Source organism: Gopherus flavomarginatus, chromosome 3 (assembly GCF_025201925.1).
Source record: "Gopherus flavomarginatus isolate rGopFla2 chromosome 3, rGopFla2.mat.asm, whole genome shotgun sequence".
Taxonomy (NCBI): Eukaryota; Metazoa; Chordata; order Testudines; family Testudinidae; genus Gopherus; species Gopherus flavomarginatus.
The window spans coordinates 28,812,668-28,833,728 of NC_066619.1; the positions used below are offsets into that span (position 1 = coordinate 28,812,668).

Genomic DNA, 21,061 nt, shown 5'->3' on the forward strand with positions numbered 1-21,061 from the left:
CACTTGCACTTTCGGGAAAAAGTTGTGGCCTGAAGTAGATTGTATTCTCCCCTTGCTGAGATTTAAGCTTACCCACTGCTTCTCTTCTCCTCTGCCCTAAGACTAATGCTCTAATAGACAAATCTATGCAGAAAAAATGGGTTTCTGTATGATAAGAACTCCTATCTTGACAACCTATAATGCAATAGACTCTAGACAGTCAGATCTGTCAAGACTTTAGGTATAACATGTAGGGACTGATTCTGTCCTGAAATGCTCCAATGCTCTCCATTTCAGAGCCTCTCATGCCATGTGATGGCTGTTCATGAATACCAGATAAGTATAGTTCTCAAGTGGGTTATACAAGCAGGCCCATAATTTGTGGTCCTGTGCTGGTTAAGCCAAGAATGTGATGTAGTGGGCAGAGGCATCGTTTTGCCAGTGTGAAGGGTATGTACCCTTCATTTAGGGACCTTCTGAGGAGACCTTGTCCTTGAATGGCTTTTTGCCCACCCACCCAGCAAAAGCTCAGTAGAAGACTCCTGTGCAGCAGGCAGTTCTACAAGTTTCATTTTGTCCATTTAATTAAGGGTGGTTCTGTTTTACAAATATGAGCAAGCTGAAAGGAAATGCTACAATAGTGTACTAAACCCATGTTTAGTGATCAAGTTATCTAGGCAAATCATTTGTGCACCATTAGAAGGTGAAGAGTATTCAGAAATAATTACGTTCCCACATTTAGTTGTCTTACAGCATAAATCCATGGTACTTGGATTGAGTTTTGAGTAAAACTAGTATGTTTTACAGTAGCAGCCCTTCAAATGGTCTCCAAGGGTGCTGGAAAAAATTGATAGTGGAGGTGCTGAGAGTCATTGACCCAAACTGTAAACCCTGCATATGATGGAAACTTCCAGCCAGGGGACGTGGCAGCACCTCCAGTTCTATCACCTATGACTGTCATTTGATGAAGAAGCCATGAAGTAATTAGAGGATCTTTAAACTCTGCAGTCCTGATCAGGTTCTAAGTGGTTCCCTAATTTAGTTTAAAAGACACTGTTTAGTAAACATGTATTTTATCATCTAAGTTCAGAGGTAGTCAATAGGTGAACTGCAGGCCAAATCTGGACCACTAGATGCTTATGAACAGACAAAATCTTAATCATTGTTATTTTAATTCTCTGGAGTCTGGACCCTGTACCTTGCTCAAGAAATTTGGGCCTTGACAAAAAAGGTACTCCCCTGATCTAGTATTTCCAGATCTAGCACAGGCAAAGCATTCGATAATGCAACTTTACCTGGCAAAACTGGACTTCAAAATATGCAAGACATCCACAATGAGACAGTATTTAAAGAATTAAAAAAAAAAAGAAGTCAGCCATCTGAAGAAAAATGAAGCAGTCAGAAAATAGAAATAGGCTTCCAGGGGAAAAATAAAACAGACTTAAAAGTAAGCTACATTGTCACTGATTACATCAGATGAGAAATGTTACAATTACAAGCCAATATCCCTTAGCATAAGGTTTCTTTATGAAAAAAGTTTGAAGGGTTCTGTCTGAGTCACTAATTTTTAGTTTGGTTTTCCCTATAGCACTGAAGAGGAGCTACATGAACTCCAATGCCTTCCCTATCACAAGACAAATCAGTTACTAGTTTAATAAAAATTAAACTAGTAACTAAGTCTTTGAGTAATAGGATAGCTGTTGATATTGGAGTTTCAGTGCAGATGGGATGGGATAATATGTAGCTCTTCCATTTCTATTTCTTGAATTTCAAGTGACAAGAAATTTGATTGTGAAATTCCTAAAGTGAACCCATTAAGTGGCTCTTTGGTGTAGGCTGCCTTGAGTCAATAAGGGTGTCTCCTCTAAATACTGGCAGTCTTGGGAAATGTACATGTTCAAGATTTTATATTACTGCCCTCAGATACAGCTGTTCTGCCAGGTAATATTGCAACATCTTCTAGGAAAGATGTACATTTTATTCTAGTTATCTAGTCAAGTGGAAGCTGCAGTGTTTGAGGCAGTATTGCACCTAAAACTAAGGCTATTGAAAGATTGGAGCAAAGTTATCCAGAGACCAGTTTGGAAGAGAGTTTCCATGAAAGCTGTTGCTTCCTTACTCTAGTCAGAAGGCTAGTCAGTGTTCAGGCCACCAACCTCCACCTGATTATGTCAGTCCCCTAAGAGGGGCAGCCAATCATCTCTAGCATAGGAGCAGTCAAACCAGTCACTGGAGATCAGGAAGTTAAGCTGGAGACTCAAAGCTCATCTGCCTTCACTGAGGCAAGACAGTCAGTGATGCTGCTAAGTGTCCAATTCTGCACTATCAGAAAGCTGACCAAGGCAGGCATAAGTCTTACGTAGTCTGCTCCCCCTGCTTTCAAGATCACTTCTGGAATTTTTGCCAACAGTTGCCTTTTTCCCCCCACAAGAAGTATCCAGTTTTGAGTCTAGACAATTTAGTTTGTTACAGTACAAAAAAATTCTGGTTTGGAGGTTTGACTGATGCCTCCAAAACCAACATGAAGTTCTGCTGCTTATTAGTCTTGTACTTAGAGTTGGCTGTTGAACTTTCTGCACAAATTTGTGTACTTCAACTGCAGTTAAATGTGAGGACCCAGAGTGTTCCAAAATGATCAAGCCATTGAAAGAGACCATAAGTCCTAATTCTAGTATTAATACCTATGTGTCTAGTCATAACTAGGTAAGGCTTTTATGTAGCTAGTGAGCAAGATTTTGGACTGCTCAGGAGTTTTGAACATTTATGCTGGATGTTACCCTTGGAAAAAATTCTTGGAATTAAACACTGCTGGGCTTTTAGTTTGCAAGAGATTTTCCTTAGACTATTTCTTGGTGGGAAACTAGACTCTGAAGGCAACAGTACCTGCCACTATATAAAAAAAACTTTTCAACTTGTGGCCATATAGGTGAGCTCATTGTAACAGTTAAATTAAGACTTTAAGGCCAAAAGAGACCCATCATGATCTAACCTGACCTCCTCCACATTGCAGGCCACAGAACCTCACACCCACTCCTGTAACAGACAACCTCTGGCTGTGTTACTGAAGTCCTCAAATCAGAATTTAAAGTTACAGAAAAGCTACCACTCAGTTTAAACCCACAAGTCAACTGTGCCTCATGCTACAGAGGAAAGTAAATAAACTAGAGTCTCTCCAATCTGATCCAGGGAGAACCTCAAGTAGTCTATACCAAAAAGCTGATTCCAGATGAAGTCTAGGGTCAATTATACCACTTAATGCATATTGGTCACCAAGATTTAATCTCAGCCCATTTAGAGATTTATTCTTCTGTTCAATTTAAAGCAGATGCCTCTAGTGTAACTTTGTATGCATGGATATGTAATAAAGCATATTATGATCTAAGAAACATACAAATAGCTATTGTGTTTTAGCTACACACTCTTCACTAATTTTGACTAGCCCAGATTCACAAGTTGCATTAAATTGATCTTGTAGTTTACAGACTAGAGCAAAAAGCTGGTTTATAACCTCCCTAAACTTTGAGCACTAGCAGCTGTATTTTATATAGTCATAGCCAGTAGATCAGCTAGGCCTATGATAAAGTACTTGTCTGTTGCAAAGATTTCTGGAAGTCTTGATTCACATGTACAGCTATGTGAAACTTAAAGAAAATTAAAGCTTTTCTAATGCTAAGGTTTCAGCTCTTCGTATATTCCTTAAAAGCAGATTCATTATGACTATTGGTGTCACCACTACAAGCAGTGGTGTTTTAATGGTATTTCAGCCCAGAGCATCTTTGCAGGCTTGGGGAGAAGTACAGTGTCACCATTCCTCCATTAGTACAGCATGATAATTTTCCTGAATGTTGTCCCACCATCTAATCACAGGTTTGGCTCTAGATCAACCTGACTTTGCTCTCCCCTTTTCTTTGGCATCTTATCTATTTATTTTCTATAGAGTCCCACCAATGGCTACAACTGGAAAAATTACAACCTTATACCCTGATTTAACACCTTACTCTAAATTCATTGGTCTTTAATTCTACTTTAAGTCTGCCATCTTTCAAAGAACTCCTTCCATTCAGCCGTCTAATGTAACTACTTCCAGACCTCTGTCTATTACTGTTGGTACATCGGGTTTATAAGTTTTGTAAGGTCTTTATCAGTCCATCATTTTGTCAATGTTATGAAGCACTTGCAACTGAGTTACATCTCCCTTTAACCTCATTCTTGGTGGAACCATCAGATGAAGCTGTCCAGAAACAAGATTCTACTTGTTCTATGACTTCACTGTGGCATTCGAACCCTATTGTCTCTCCCCCCCAGATAAACACCAAGATGACAGTCTCAGTTGACTACACTGGTTTTCTTAAGGTAGCAAGGAGTATCATCATGAATTTGAGTGCATGCCCATTGTACTAGATCTGCATAAGCCCTTTATCTTAACTCTAGAGCTAGTGTCAAACTCTTCAACAAGTGCTCAGTCATTTGGAGCTTTTTTGCACCTTTTTTCTAGTCCTTAGAAAGTAGTAGTAAGGTACTGCAGTACTGAATCACTGCTACAGTCTAGTTAATGCTCACCTGTTCATACATCCAAGATCAGGTTACCCCTGCCTCCCCCCAGCCCCCAAGTTGCTTGTCCTTTTATTACCCTCCCTTCCCCATGCTTATGGAAAGGGGTTCTGAAAGTCCCCATCCAGTAGGTATGGGGGACTATTCCTTGATGTATGGACTTTGCATTTTAATACAAACAAATACTCATATAGACTTTAGGGTCAGAAGGGACCAATGTGATCTAGTCGGACCTCCTGCACAAAGTAGGCCACAGAACCCTACCCATCCACTTCTATAACAAACCCCTAACCTATGTCCGAGTTATTGAAGTCTTCAAATTGTGGTTTGAAGACCTCAAGCTGCAGAGAATCCATGGCTTTCATGGTAAAATCATGTTACCAGGTGATCTAGATTGGTATAGAATGCCAGGGCATTCTGACCACCTTTGTTTTCTGCAAGTTTTATATTTACTTCTAGATCATTGATCTAAAGATTGATTAAACCCAGTAGTGATCCCTGTGGATCCCCACTAGATACATACCCATCTGATTGGGATTCCCTACTGACAACTGCTTTGAGAGGTCAGTTAACCAGTTCTTAATTTAAGTTGGGCTTATATTAACTGTTCTCAATAAGTAGGTTGAGTCAGGGAGTCAGCAACCAAAGGAGATGAAGTACTATTTTGATGAGAAAAAATAGACAACTGCTCTCCTTAGAAAGCCAAGATATGCCGGAGCGAGGTCCCACTGAAAAATGGTCCACCAAAGACAAGTGATTACTTTCTGCAGATTTGTTCCTACACAGTTTATATACCCAAGGATTGAAGCTGCCTTCTCTTACTCAGGTCTTTTCTCGCCATTGCAGGTACGTTCTACCCCACTGATAGAAGTGTACATTTCCCCACCCCTTTTGGAAGCTTATGCACCAGTTTAGGTTTCAAGGAGTTTCTTTAGAGTATTCCTAAGGCTTGGATGGGAAAAACTGGGACCCATTTTCACTGTGGAAGTCTGTTTTTGCCTACAGAGGGTGTGTCCAGTTTCTAACCAGATTGTTTGTCCAAAGCCAATAGCAAATGCACACTGTACAAAGCTTCCACTGAAGACTTATGAATCTGGGAATGAGCCAGGTTTGCAGGTTGCACTTTGAGCCAGAGGGCTATTTCAAACCTATGTGTTGGCTTGTTGTATCCCTGTCCTGGAACAGATGTTTGTAACAGAACTGTGGTGTGCCAGTATTTTACTCCAGAATGTGGTCCTTCAGAGATTACAAAAAGCAATACATTTGGTGCACAGTTAAACAGTTTGGAAGTCATCTACCATGCCATGGCAAGCATTCTCACTCAGCTAGCTAGGAGACCCAGTCAGTCATTTTTCCTGCTGAGCCAGATGTTCAGGAATGTGCAAAGGTTATACTATTGCAAAGTTAATGTTTTAGTGAATTGGGCTTTAGTCTTTAAGATGAGCATCAAGAGTAGCTCAAAAGAGCACCATATTTAGTTTAAAGAATTTCACTCAACTGTTACAGTTAATGGTCTGAGAAGACTTTGTGCTGTCTATATACTCCCAGACTATTGCTTCACCTAGCCACTTTAGAGATAATAATCTATGATTTGTTCATTGCATTAGGGTTGGAAAGGACCTCAGATCTAATCCAAGCCCCTGCTCAAAGCAGGACTAATCCCCAACAGCCCCCTCAAGGATTGAACTCACAACCCTGGGTTTAGCAGGCCAATGCTCAAATCACTGAGCTACCCCTGCCTTCCCCCCCCCCCCCCGACACCTTTTTTTTTTTTTTTGATGTTTCCAGCAGTAAGGGGTATTTTAAGTAGGTGACCACCTTCTCAGAAGTAGGATACATGCTGGATCCCCTTTTCTCCCCCACCCCCAAGAGGCCACAAATGAGAGCTGGGTCACAGTAAGAGCTGCTCAGGGACCCCAGGCTGCTGTGGCAAGCCCTGGACCCTCCACCTGCCCAGGGCAGGGTTCCAGATAGTAGTCCCACCATATTCCTCCTCTCCCAAGGCATACCATCCAGGGAGCCCCAATTACCATGACCCAGCTCTGGCTTGGCCAGGGGGTGGGAGTGGCCAAGGCTGACTCCAGTCTCTCCCTCCCCCCCAGGAAGAAGCTGGCCCCACCTGAGCTTCAGGCAGGTGCAAAGCAGAGCTGTGGAGAATCTAGGACAAATGCTGTTCTGAGTGCTTCAGCCCAGGACTTGAACTCTTCATTTTGGGACTCTCCTGCCCAATTTGGCACAGGTGGTCACCCTAATTTTAACTTAGGGTTTCTAGGAGGTAGTTCAGGTTAAGATATAACTACCCAAGTAAAGTGTGCCTTAACTGGACCAAGAGTGCTTGCCATTTTCAGAATCTATACATGCCTAGTCAGAAATAGGAAGGAGATGTACTGTGGTACACATCTTCAAGACAGAGTTCCTCTGTCTCCCTTTCCCCTCTTCACATTCCTCTTCAAGGAAGGGTTTGATGTTCCCAAGTAGTCCCTGCACTCTTAACAGAAGCTGAAGGCTTATTGGGTAATCTAGCCAGGTGTAATCAGTTGGCCAGCTAATGGTTCTAGTGTTCTCAGGGTATTCTCTAGCCCAGGGAGAACAATGTTGATTATTAATATCAGCAGGTGAGCTGCACTGTTTTACTACTGTTGTGCAGGACACATTCAGCCTAGTTATCTTGAAATTCCTACTCCAGTTTCAAGCCAGTTCAGAGACCAATGAGAACCTAAGCAGACCAAGGCTAAGTTAGAAAGTCAAATAGCAACTGCTATTTTAGTTTGCATTGTTATATACAAAGTGGTTGCCAAAGTCAGTCTTTAGTTGCTACACTGTTATGCTGTGCCACAAAAGCAATATTCACAGGAGAGTACTTATCCAAAAGCTCTTTGCAACAGGATAGAAGAGATGCCTTGACATCATTGATCTAATGGCATCCACTAGTGACATCTCTGGATAAGTCAGCAGTTAGGGTGTGACAAGTCATGGTTCTTGGTTTGAATGGCTTAGCCACCAATTGGTTATATACAGAGCAAATAACTTTTCAGATGGGTCTGAAGCTTTCAGGTAAAGACCATCAGTCTTTGGAAGCAGCAAGTGCTTAAGACTCAGGGGATGAAGTGATGCACAATTAATCTCATCTAACTGGCTGTTGATTGCCTGCCTGTCAAGACCACTCTACTATACATACAACATGAAGTCCACCTTGCTTTGAAAGCTGCACAAAAATCAGGTGGCTGTGTGTTAGGTGCATGCAGTATTTTATTCCACTGTTGATGCTAGAGTCTTCCACAAAGCAAGTAGAAGATCTGGAAACGTTTTTACTGATCATCATGGAAACAAGACCACACAGCAGCTAACACTTTGAAAGTCAAGATCAGATCACCTTTCAAGATCTGCTCTTGCTTTATCACCACTCAAACAAAACAGGGCAGGTGCACACAACCAGACATAGCAATTTCATATACTGTACTGTGTATGCAATCTAATCCAAGAGAATGATTGGTTCTGGGAAGGAACTCAAAATTTGCACCGTCAGCATATGTATATAGAACACATTGCACTGACTGTATATTAGTTGCCAGCCCTTTATGAAGCTTTGTCTACAATAGCATTGAAAGAGGGCCACATTTTGGATACATTTCCTTTTCTGCCCCCCATTCCTTTAGCTATTGGAATCTAAAGTCTTTCAAATATGATTTCTAGTCCTTTAATTTCATGCTTCTTGAATTTAAAGAAGGATTATTTCAGGGAATGTGTTTGTATTATTCATTGTGCCAGTTTCTCATGCTTCTTTCAATTAAAAGCTTAAAAATACTAATTGAAAGAGGAAGCAGCAAATAATTTCAACTGAGTTATTGGCGAGTTAGAAAAAAAAGTTGGAATATGCAAGCCCTCAGACACTTGTAAAATTTAGGCGTATGAGGGCCAAATTTCTCACTAGTGTAGGGGAAGGTAGAGTTTGGCCCCAAGCAGCTATGGTCAGAAGTTGTTCCACTAGGTGGAACATTCAGACTCCTAGGGTATAGTCTAGAGGACAGACTATTGCATTAAGAACCACACCCACTATTAGTAGTCTTAGGAATCTCTAGAAAGCTCAAAGTGAGGTTCCTTAGAGATTCCTATCTTGATGCTTCTACTTTTGGTGTAATACTGAGGGTATGTCTACACTACCCACTGGATCAGCGGGTAGCAATTGATCTATCAGGGACTGATTATTGCATCAAAACTACATGATAAAAATCGATCCCCAATTGTTCTCCCATTGACTGCTGAACTCCAGCTCAGGAAGAGGAGGAAGCAAAGTTGATGGGGGAGCGGTGTCTGTTGATCCTGTGCTGTGAGGACGTGAAGTAAGTGATTCTAAGTCAATCTAAGATACACAACTTCAGCTACACTATTCTCATAGCTGAAGTTGTGCATCTTAGATCAATCCCCCACAATGTGGACCAGGCCTGAGATCAGTCTCCGTTAATACCACCACTGATTCTATTTCAATACTTGCCTAGCACTCCTCTGTCAGGATCCCGGGGGGTGAAATGTATTTAGTGCTGGACCATACATAAAGAGTGAGCATTCAGCATGCACATATGGCATGGGAGGAGGGAGAAGAGTAGCACTGCACCTCACATAGCAGGCATGTTTGTTGATAAGAAACCTCATAGTAAGACATGTCCCATGCAGCCAACTACCTCAAGGCAGGAAATCCTGCTGAGATTTCCAAGTGGTTCAAGGAAATCTAGGTATTTCAGACCATTAAGTACAACCCCATGCCCAAACTAGTATGTTTCTTACATGCCTGTGGGAGGCTTTCTTAACTCAAGCATTTTAGTGGAGCTCATCCACCTGATAGAGTAGTTTTACTATGCACTTCATAGAAGTTAGATCTGTAGCAAGGCAGGCTGACTCTTGAAAGGCTAAGATATTCCAAGAAATCACTGATTAAGAAATACAGGTGGTTAAGAACCATTTCAAATGGTTTGTTTCTTCAGAAGTTTCAGGCTCTATATAGCAGCTTTAACAGTTTTTGTATTTTAGGATTGTGGCCAATAAGCTACAATACTGTTACTCTAGGATGGCATTTTGTTTCAAGTAGTTGTGCAGTTAGATTTTGAAAAACTGCAATTATGGACATAACAGCATCCCTCTTCATAGCTTGTGCTGCTATTTGGAAACTGAGGTAATGAGAGACAACTATGTTAAGCAGAGAATTTGCCTGCCATTTATCAAAACTGCAATAGTTACATTTCTGGCCCTGCATCAAGGACCATGTGAGTTAAATTGTGTGGAGAGGGGAAAAAACTGGGGGAAGATATGGAGAGGCCAGAGGAAAAACTGACAAAAAAGTAAACATCTCTGCTAGACTGCCTAGTACTTTGTCCTCGTCACAGCATGTGAGTCTTCACTGTCCCTTGGTACTGCAAGTGCTTGATATAACTGAAAGAGTTATTGCATGTAAATATTAACCTTGAATTGGAACCCAGGAGGACGAGAGGACAGGAAAGCAAGGCTTTATTGCCAACTCCAACATATCCTGTTGGGAATAAGGGAAGTTGCCAGAACTGCTGCAATAATTTAAGTACTAGGAACAGAGTTTTGTAAGGCAGTGTTTTCTTCCAAACTGTTAGTCATTTGAATTCCTAGTAGTTTAGAAAGCTTGTATTTTTGTACTCTGCTTCAGCTCTTAATAAGCAAGTCTGGAGCAGACAGGCACTACAACCTAATAGTCAGGAACACTATTGACAGCAGCTGCATACAGATACCATTAAATCTTTTTGCCAAAAGGACATCTTTAGTCTATTACACAGCTATTGGATGATAGTGTCAGTTTCCAGTGGCACATGTGAAGAAATCTATTTTTAAGAGAAGCTGCAGTTTGCCTGGCAGCTCTTCAGATTTTTTTTAATATAGGAGCACTCTACCTACAAGTAGGTTAATTTACTAAATAAAAAGTTGTGGAATTAGATGAAACAGGGTAGAGAGAAACATGCTGCTGTCATGAGAGAATCTGAAATCATTGATACTATCAGGACATTAATACTTGGGGCAGCTTCTGCTATACAATGCACATTCATGTATGTCCCTGTGTGGCTTGAACAACAACAATTATGCACATAAATCTCTGGACTGGATGCTAATGTTGCACATTTCTGTTTAGACACTGTTGCACTGGCAATGCACTGAATAACCTTGAAAGGCACTCTGCAAGCATTAATAAATTAGAAAAAAATGGATGCACTAGTCAGACATCTGCTTTTGAACAGTGTCTTTGTGCACATATGGAAAGTTGTAGTGCTATATTGGAAGTGTTTTGCTTCATTATTAAAGCACCCAAAATGCTAGAGCACTATGTGCTTTGAGTGGACAAGGGCATCAAGTTTACACTTTAAATTGAATGAATCTACTGTAGTACAACAGCTTAGATTGTGACATGACCTGCTGAGTAAGAACTGAACTTCCCTCTTAAGATCAGAAAGTGGTACCACAGTCAGCCAGCCAGCAGTCTAACAGACATGGGGTACAGCCTAATCTGAGACCCTAGTTGGGCTAGCCTCCTCAGGGGCCTCACTACAGATCATTTCAGGGGTATTAACTCAAATTGAGGGATTACTAATTTATCTTTCTGGCTCTCATTTTAGAGAAATTTAAATAAATTCACACTTCTTAATTTAGTGTCCCAATGACATTATGGGGTGAGAGTACAGATACAGCAGGCTTTAGAAGAAGCCTGCTCCTGTAGCATTTCCCTTTACTAAGGGGAATACTTTATACCACACTGAATTTTTGGCAACACATGTTTGTCTCTTGCTTACACCTAGGAATGGAGAGGCAGTTTGCATGAGACTGACCCAGAGCTTTGTCATTTCTACCAGCTGTAATTTGGTGAACTGTTTCTAACATCTGGTTCTACTGGAATATATAGAAAGACTCAAGCAACCAAAATCCAGACAGAAACTGAGTCTTGATGGTGGCCAATGGGCACCTTGCCTTTTAAAGCATTTTTATTAAAGTTAATGTTTAAGTTATGGAACACAGGTTGAGAAGTGTCTTTACATCTGGGTATAGTGCTTAGATTATCCACAAATACGAAGTTTAAAAAACTTCGTAAGATATATACTGCAGTTTATTCAGTTCACTTGAATTATCTGTAACTTGAGACAATAGTACTTCTCTGGTAAAAGTAGTGTCTCCCTGTCATTTAGATGAGCTAATGTCAGTCAGTCCTGTTCAGGGTTTATGCCCATCTCAAAGGTGTGACCCTTGTCATAAGGATACAGGCCTGTCTCTGTAGGCTATTCTTTGCCAACAGCTATAGTTCCCATGGTTTATTTTCTGTGGGATGTGTTTTAGAAGGTACTGGGTACTGCCCTCCCCTGCCACTCTGCTGCATTCAAATATTGCTTCCAGTGTCAGCAGTACTGACTTGCTATGAAGAGGTAGTGATGGGGAGCCTGTTCCCTGGACATCTGCCTTCAAAGTCTCATATTACTGAAGTTTTTGGTTGCTAAACTTCAAAGAAAGGGCTGTGAAGCCAGTGACCAAATCATGGTGGCCACAGGGGTTAATTTGTGACAGATCAATGTACTCCAAGGTCTTAGTACAGGCAATAAGTCATTCGTGACCCACCATCCAAATGCCTTTCCATATCAGCCTAGTTTACTAGCTGTTGCTCCATCAACAGATCAGGACAGTCTGTTCTCATGATTATCATCCCATGAGTTTTCTGGTCTTTACTTAGAATTTGATTTTAAGAATCCAGGAAGTACAGAACATGGCTTAGTCAGCATTTACATAATTTTTCAGGTTTTTTTTTTTAAACTAGAGCCAGGCATCTGTTGCCTACTCATCTAACAGTTCTCCAAATGAACTTGCTGTTCAGCAGTTTAAAGGATTGACATATTACAAATCTGTTCTCAAACATGTACAAATTCCTTAGAATGTCACATGTTTAGGAGAATTGGTTGGAAGAGATTCAATAGCCAGCTTTCTATGGGAACAGTTTTGGCCAGCTTCTAATATTGGTTTATAACTCCATGAATATAAGCACCCAAGTCTTTGTACTAGTTCCTAACAGGACTGGTCACCAGGTTCTAGAAGATATAGCATCTATAAGCTGAAACAGGCATTCTGCTTACTGGCAGTTGACTTTGTTCTTAGCAGCACCCAGGATTTTACTTCAAGTCATACCAATGACTTATTCAAATATGAATAACTGGAAGCAATTTGCCAGATTCTGCCCCAGGCTTATCTGCATAATGCTCTTATCCCATCTGAAGCTAACTGATTAGAGGGCAAAATGGCCTTGTTGGCTATTGCAGTTCTGGGTCATTTAAATATAGGTGACAAAGGTAAATATTTTCAGTTTGTACTAAGCAGCTTTAGACAAGTTTGTCAAGATCCAGAAGTTGGAAGCTAGAGTTCCTCCTTGGTATGGATTTCTTACAATCCTATAAGCTGCTTTTAATATGTGGCTTCAATGGTCCTAAACAGTCTTCTCATAAGAAGTAGTTTCTGAAGCGTATAGATGTTTGTTGCTTTAAGCCTTGACTGTCAGTCCTTCTAGTTCTATTTTGCTATTTATTGTGGATCCTCAGTACTTTAGTGTTGCTTAATTATTAAGTCAATTTGACTCAGACTAAGTGCATTATAATGCATGTCAACAAACAATTTTAGCAAGGGAATACCTCTGCCATTTCACATCCACTTGCAGCTCAAGAAGCATATTCTAGAGTAAATTCTATCTAAGGGGTGAGAAGATGTTTCCTGTAAGAACTCTGCCATCCCAGGGTTCCCCCACTGTCCCAATAAAGTTGGGACTTCCCCTACATTGAAGCAGTTCATGTTCTCACAACATGCAACTGAAGTCTGCCACTATTGAGATATTCCTCTGCAGTTCACTTCTAATAAAAGTCACATGCCTGATGTAAGACTATTGAATATCTTCTGCATAGCCTGCCATGGTGTACTATGCAGATGGTCCAACTGTCCATGACAAAGTTGCAGTAAATCCTATTTTCTTCCATCACCCTTGTGGTGTTTAAGAGTAGTGTGATCTAAGTTAGTTACAATCTGCTGGGCTAGGATTTGATTGAGATTTTCCATTATGCTCAGGATCTGAGCATGGAATGGATTATTCATGCAAGTGCTTAGAATTTGGCCTACAGAAGAGTTTTTATGGAGAAGAAAAACGGTACTTCATGAAAAGTCATAATAGCTAAGAATGGTCAATCTGGAAATGCAAATTGAATATCAAGTCCACTTCAATACAGTCATGTCTACACAGGAATAAAATACACATGGCTGACCCAGGTCAGCTGACTCAGGCTTTAGCTCTGAAAAATGAGAATTTTAGCTACCTCAAAAGTGCCTGGAGATGGGCTCACCTCCTACATGGGAGGTGAAGGACCAGCTTTGAACCCTGCTCAGAAGCTCCATCTTACAAATCAACCTCAGTCTAATGAGTGTTTGCAGTTTGAATACCTTCTCTTCTGCTCATTTTTGCCTTTCAAGATAGGAGGTTATTTGGCTTTGTGTACTATCCTGGTCTCTACTGGAGTTGTAAGAGTTGATCACAAGGAATGATCACTGTACTACACAGATCTGAGATTTATAGTGAATTACTAGTCTCATTGTAGTCCCTTCAGTGCTCTTATTCATCTTGTCTTATGATAAGCAGGCAAGTCTTATACTTGATATGTGACAGTTCCACAGTAGTTGGAGATTTAGGATTCTATGAAGCAGAATGTTTGCAGTTACATGGCATGTCAGTCCTCATGTATCAAGGTAAAAAATTGCCAGCTAGTATCTTGTTCTCTGCCCTGCAAGAGAGCCGCACAAGTGTCTAGTCAGGGTCTTTTAGAGCCTCCTGAATTGTGTATGTCACTGAACCTTGTTATTCTCTTTTAAGAAAATTACTCCCCAACCTGTGAATTGCAGTCCCATCCTACAAGGATCTAATATGAACTGGTAGAAAGAGGAAATTCAGTCAAGCGCTGGCCTTTACTGGTCCTGTTGGATTGTAAGGGTTCTGATTAAGATAATACATGTCCTTTTTGTTGGTTACTTTAGGAGACAATTAGGAGGGAGTGAAGGCCTGTGCAGAGTTTTATCAAGTGTTTAACCCTAGAGCATTTTGCAGTGTTTGGGGGTGGGGATGGGTGTCCTTCACTTATATCAGGTCATACACCTTGTCAACAATGCATCATTCTGAGGGGTTCTCTACTCCCAGGGGCAAACCTGGGTCAGTGGGATTAGTGTGTAGAAAGTTAAGCATTGGAAGGAAGAGGCCAAGTAAGTGTTGAACCAAGCTAATGACCTCACCTATACAAGAAAGTATTGCCAGTTTAGTTACACTGATACAGCTTGCGTATAGGCAAGGCCTGTTGTAGATATCCCAAAATCTAATATCACTAATGCAGTGTGTGTTTTGAGTCCTAAAACCATGATGTTCTGACAATCAACTCATTTATAACAGGCATTCCTTAGCCACCACCCTCCTCCACTCACCTCCAGGTAGCGTTCCTCTTCTGATACTCTGTAAGAGGCACCTCCCCCACCCCAAGTCTGCTAAGGGAATTTTAGCCCTTTACATCAGCATTTGTACACTATCAAAAAACAGGTGTAACAAGATGGCATCTGCAGTAACCTGGCTAGCCTCAGCATCCACTCCTGCAAGAGACCTGAGTTGAGGATATCAAGTTGATTGGTATGTCAGTTGGCCATGACTTTCTATTACACCTGTTCCAAAAGGCATTCTAGGATTGCCAGCTCTGTTCATGTGTTATTCCCAGTGGGAGTAAGCTGGACAATGTTTAGCCTCTAATCTTAAGATTCTTCTTACTAGAAAGCCACAGTTTCTTCCATTTAAGTTCTCAGGGTCCCTTATCTGAAGGATACTTAGGACATTAATCTAGCTATCACTGAAGGCAGTGGTTAGTTAAATTGGGCAGTAGATCTGGATCTTACTGATAGATAGGCACTAGTAAGGCAAAATACTGCCCTCATCCCTCCCCTAGCCTGAGGGAGCTTACTTTGACTGTAAGACCATATCCCTAAAGTATTCTGGTGGCCAATAAATGAGTCTGCTGCTTTGAACGCTCTCATAATGGACAGTAATGTCATCCAAATTGCTGGCCCTGCTGAATGCAGACCACATGCATCCCAGAGTGCTGGGTCAGCCCAAGAGACCACCCAAGTGTCCTAGAAGCATGCAGTTCATCAAAAAGATAGGAAACCCATGGGCCTGGCAACAGTACTCCAAGATTACAGCATGGTTACAGACTACCCCATTTCACCTTGGACATCCACAGCTTCTAGTTCCATCTCTCAGCAGCCTGCCCAGCTGGGAGACCACAATCCCCCTCCTTGAAACCAAGTATTGATTTAGATTCCCACAGAGCCCAGGGATAGAGAGACAGATGTCTTTTCTGTTTGCTTCCTGCTGCATTTAATATATCCCATATCATGTTGGCTTATCCCTGTATTCAGAATATTTTCATCTGCAAAAATGGATTAAGACTCCTACTTCAGAGGTGTCTACATTCACAAGGTGGTGCTCAGCTATCACAATCTAGAGGCATATGGCTAGACAGCTCTCTCCACTGCATGAAGTAGATCTTCATTGACCAAGCTCTGGCTCCTCCCTCCCCCACCTTAGAGTTCTAAACACTGAAGACAGCTGTGAGGACAATAAATACTTGCCATGCTCCTGCTAGGTCTCTATGCCATCCAATAATGGCTACTCGACATGCCTTTCTTCCCTCCATGAAGCTTCCTATGAAGCGTTAGGAGACATTACCACTGTAAAAAGTGATGATTTTATAGCAGTCACAACTGATTAAGTTCTCTGGGGTTAGGACCACATCTTCCTGTTCATAGCATGCCAAACAGACAACTGATGCTTAATTAGCAGTTTATTTTAACTGACATTGCCTGTCATCTTTTGCAGTGTGGAGAGAGTGATAGCAAGTCATGCTGTAGGAAAGTCTAAAAGCAGTTACCAAAAAAGAGGAGTGAAGATGGTAAAAGATATTAAGGGTCACCTGAAATGTTGATGAGTTGAGTGAATCTGAATTCCAGCAAGTCTTAAATTCAAGCTATTCTTTAGGAGTAAAGGTCAAGGAGTAAATGGGGCCTAGAGTAAAGGTCCTAGTGACTTGGGAATGCTCTCCTATTTACACCAACCTTTTCCTCAGTCTTACTCACCTTCTGCCAATTAATGCTTTATTCCTGTGCCTCACCTGTCTCAATTAGCATCTTGTATACCTTCTAGTGATTCTGTTTAGAGTAGTGGTTGGTTCCATTTCAAAGTTAGGAATAATCATTCATGCTTCAAACCAAAACCCATTTGGCAATTTCAGAAGTTTGCACAAAGACCAAGAGCCTATATCTCATGTTTTCCAAGATAGAGTACCACCTTATGAACTGATTCTGTACATGGGAAGGATAGGAGAGAATTATCCATTGCCCTAAGGACCCGATTTTGAGGAATCTTCTAGTACATTCCTTTTCCCTATGGTTAAAAGATTTGCTCCAGAACTGAGTCTGGAATCAAATCTTTAGCTTCTGTGAATGAATTAACCATTTTTCTCCATCCCAATTTCTGGGACTAATTGTAATATTTGAGTTATAAACTGAAGGGAGGGTGTGAACATCTCAGAACAAGCATTTGTTAATGTTAGTAAGAATAAGTGCTACTTGCCATCAGAATGATTAAAGGTGCCTTTTAATTAAGAATTTTCCTAACCAACGAAGGGAAGTGTTCCCTTCTATGGTGTCCCTGCCCACTCCTCAAAGGGGGATTTCAGCCATGTGCACATCTCTGCTGAAGAGAAAGATAATGCTATATTCAACTTAGAACTTTGGGATTTGTACGTTCTCTTGTTTCAGTTACTTAGGCTTCTACAGTGTCCTAATGTCAGGCATTTTATCCTCTATTAAGATCACTTTTCCTGACCTAGACAACTGTGAAAGTCACAGCAACATTGAGAAGGGGGTAAGGGGAAGTATTTATGGCTTTAAGGGGAGGAGGCCAGTCTCTGCAAGGGACAGGTTTTGCTCCTGCTAGGCCTCCCAGCTATACAATCATCCAGTCTCATTGGAGAACAATTTATCATCATTTCCTAGCTTGTTTACCTAATGTGTTGAGCAGTGGAGAGAATGGTTACACCAAGTCTCTAAATAAATACTGTAGGCAAACAATACATTCAGGACACCAACCTACTACTGCTCAGAACAAGGACATTGCCTCAGACAGTTTGCTAGGCCCTCACTGAGTGTCATCATGATATTCTGAGCAATGATGACATACATTTGTCCTGTAACCCATTTCTGTTTATTCCACCCTTAAAAGGGGAGCTCCCTTTCACTAGGCAGAATTTTTTGGCTACAAGATCTGTCAGTCACCTGTAGACTTTACCCATCATTACTAATAAGGTCACCTACTTGCCCCAAGTGAAGACATTAGAAAGCCAAACAAGATGCTGAGAGCAAAATGCTTAGTTATGGTCTCACCCTTTTCTCCTCTCTACCCCCAGCAGTGAGTGACCAGATTCTTTCGTCATTCCTAGACCAACAGCAGGATTTTAAAACTAAAGTTATATAGATAGTAATCCCCCATCTCCCCCTCACTGCAGAAAATGCTTGTTTATTTTGCTTGGCTACAAAAGCCCAAGAATGCCAACGGGCCCTTTTAGGGTCCTGGAAGCAGGATGCAGACGTTTCCACTCAATTATAGTGAGAGCCTTATTTTGGGAGTAAGGCCACGCTACTGACTACCATTAATTACCGCCCCCCCCCCTATTTATATTAAAAAGCCACAGTAGTCCTAGGCCATTACAGTCACAGCTGGCTCCAGGGATTTAACCCATTCAGTCGCTCGCGTCCCCTCCCCCAGCATTGCCAATATTGGGCGTTTCAGCGCTTTAAAGGAGTTAGCGCCGGTTGTGGCGCCGTCTCCGGCACAGCCTTGACTCAGGGGCGTTGCCAGAATAAACCCCGAGTTCGCGATCAATTAGCCCCCAGGAAGGAGCCTGAGTAACAGGCAGAAACCAGTCCCCGCTGATAGGGGGGTCAGCGGCTCACGGTCAGAGCGGTCGCCTTCTCCTGGCCCCTTTGAGCCCCGGGAACGCCGCGGGCTGCTGGCGGCGCCCCCCTGCAGAGCGCAGGAGCCCAGCATGGGGAGGCTCAGACCCCTCGCAGCAGGCTCCCCGGGCACTCAGAGCGCGGCTTGCTCCAGCAAAGCCTGCGGCATCCGGCTCAGAGGCAGGAATCAGCCACCCCAGTGAACGAGTCATTTCACAATCGAGACCAGGCTGGTGGCTGCTTCCTTAAGAAACGAGTCTTTCCGCTCCCTGCACTGGGGGCAGCCTGTCCTAGAGCCCCCGACCCCCTCCACAAAAAGGCAGGAGGAGGAGGAAAGCCCACCCTCCTGCAGAGCTACTTACAGACTAGCTCTGTGCATACTCCTCGATCTCCAGCCACCAGACTAGCTGACACCGTGGGCCCGGTTAAATATTCAGTTGTATTCCAGCCTTCAGCGTAGTTAGCCACTCACAGCGAGAGATATGGTTTTAATCAGATGCTGGCAGCTGAGGACTACCCAGGAATGTGCTGTGATGATTTTGCTGCTTGGGCTTGGCTACTCCCCCTCAACGTGTCGGTGCTTCCAAACTTAACCCTTTGCAAACCAGGAGTGAAGGGAACCAGAGCTGCGGGGCTCTTATGCAGAGAGGAGAAAATGACATTAAGGGGGTTGATTTAAACCCACAGCAGGAAATTCAGAGGTTTTTAAATTAGATGTGTGTGTTATAAAGAATCAGAGGGAATTCACAAGTAATGGGTGGAAGGTCTATAGCTCATAAATTCTGCAGGTATTATAATTCATAAAGAGAAATCTGAAGTGCATTTTTAGAAAGCACTTCCAAACTCTCTCTGTGTAGAGGCGATCCAAAGCCTGGCCTCAAGTGTAGATGTTTATATTTATTTGTGGAGATAGTGTTTAAAAATCTGTACCCAGATGCAGATATGAATTTCCGTACTTTATAACTGGCTGAACCAAAATCCTGGGTCAAGGCATCTTCAAAAATTTGGGTTGTTGGCAGGTTATATCTGGATCTGACTTTTGTAGCTTGCACCTATATTGTTTTTGTTCCTCAGTACTGGATCCTGTCATCTCTCCCTTCCCCCCACCCAGTTACAATATATATTAGGAAATTGGGGTGGGGGAAGGTGTGTTTTATGAGGAAGTCATGCCATGCCCTTTATTTCATCACTGGACTCTTGGGGGATGGGGGAGCTAAAACTGATTAAAATCATGTGCTGTATATTTTATGGTCTCCATCTAACCCTGCAAACAAAACCACCAGCATAACATAAGAAAATAAGAATGGCCATACTGGGTCAGACCAAAGGTCCATCCATCCCAGTATCCTGTCTACCAACAGTGGCCAATGCCAGGTGCCTCAGAGGGAGTGAACCGAACAGGTAATGATCAAGTGATCTCTCTCCTGCCATCCATCTCCACCCTCTGACAAACAGAGGCTAGGGACACCATTCCTTACCCCTCATGGCTAATAGTCATTAATGAACTTAACCTCCATGAATTTATCCAGTTCTCTTTTAAACAGTGTTATAGACCTAGCCTTCACAACCTCCTCAGGCAAGAAGTTCCACAGGTTGACTGTGCGCTGTGTGAAGAAGAGCTTCCTTTTATTTGTTTTAAACCTGCTGCCCATTAATTTCATTTGGTGGCTCCTAGTTCTTATATTATGGGAACAAATAAATAACTTTTCCTTATTCACTTTCTCCACACCACTCATGATTCTATATAGCTCTATCATATCCCCCCTTAGTCTCCTCTTTTCCAAGCTGAAAAGTCCTAGCCTCTTTAATCTGTCCTCATATGGAACCCGTTCCAAACCCCTAATCATTTTAGTTGCCCTTCTCTGAACCTTTTCTAATGTCAGTATATCTTTTTTGAGATGAGACTACATCTGTACAAAGTATTCAAGATGTGAGCGTTCCATAGATTTATATAAGGGCAATAAGATATTCTCCATCTTATTCTCTATCCCTTTTTGAATGATTTCTAACATCCTGTTTGCTTTTTTGACTGCCACTGCACACTGCGTGACATTTTCAGAGAACTATCCACGATGACTCCAAGATCTCTTTCCTGATTAGTTGTAAGTAAATTAGTCCCCATCATATTGTATGTATAGTTGGGATTATTTTTTCCAATGTGCACTACTTTACATTTATCCACATTAAATTTCATTTGCCATTTTGTTGCCCAATCACTTAGTTTTGTGAGATCTTTTTGAAGTTCTTCACAGTCTGCTTTGGTCTTAACTAACTTGAGCAGTTTAGTATCATCTGCAAATTTTGCCACCTCACTGTTTACCCCTTTCTGCAGATCATTTATGAATAAATTGAATAGGATTGGTCCTAGGACTGACCCTTGGGGAACACCACTAATTACCCCTCTCCATTCTGAAATTTTTCCATTTATTCCTACCCTTTGTTCCCTGTCTTTTAACCAGTT

At 41.8% G+C, this 21,061-nt stretch overlaps 1 protein-coding gene across 2 annotated transcripts in view; it reads right to left on the reverse strand.

The window, feature by feature from the left end:
* Nucleotides 1-19,116, reverse strand: part of DAB2 (DAB adaptor protein 2) — a 42,067-nt gene extending 22,951 nt beyond the window's left edge. For both annotated transcript variants that reach the window (XM_050946929.1, XM_050946927.1), the window contains exon 1: nucleotides 18,963-19,116. The gene's annotated coding sequence lies outside the window, so the exon portion shown is untranslated. The remainder of the gene's footprint in view (nucleotides 1-18,962) is intronic.
* Between the last annotated feature and the right edge of the window lie 1,945 nt (nucleotides 19,117-21,061).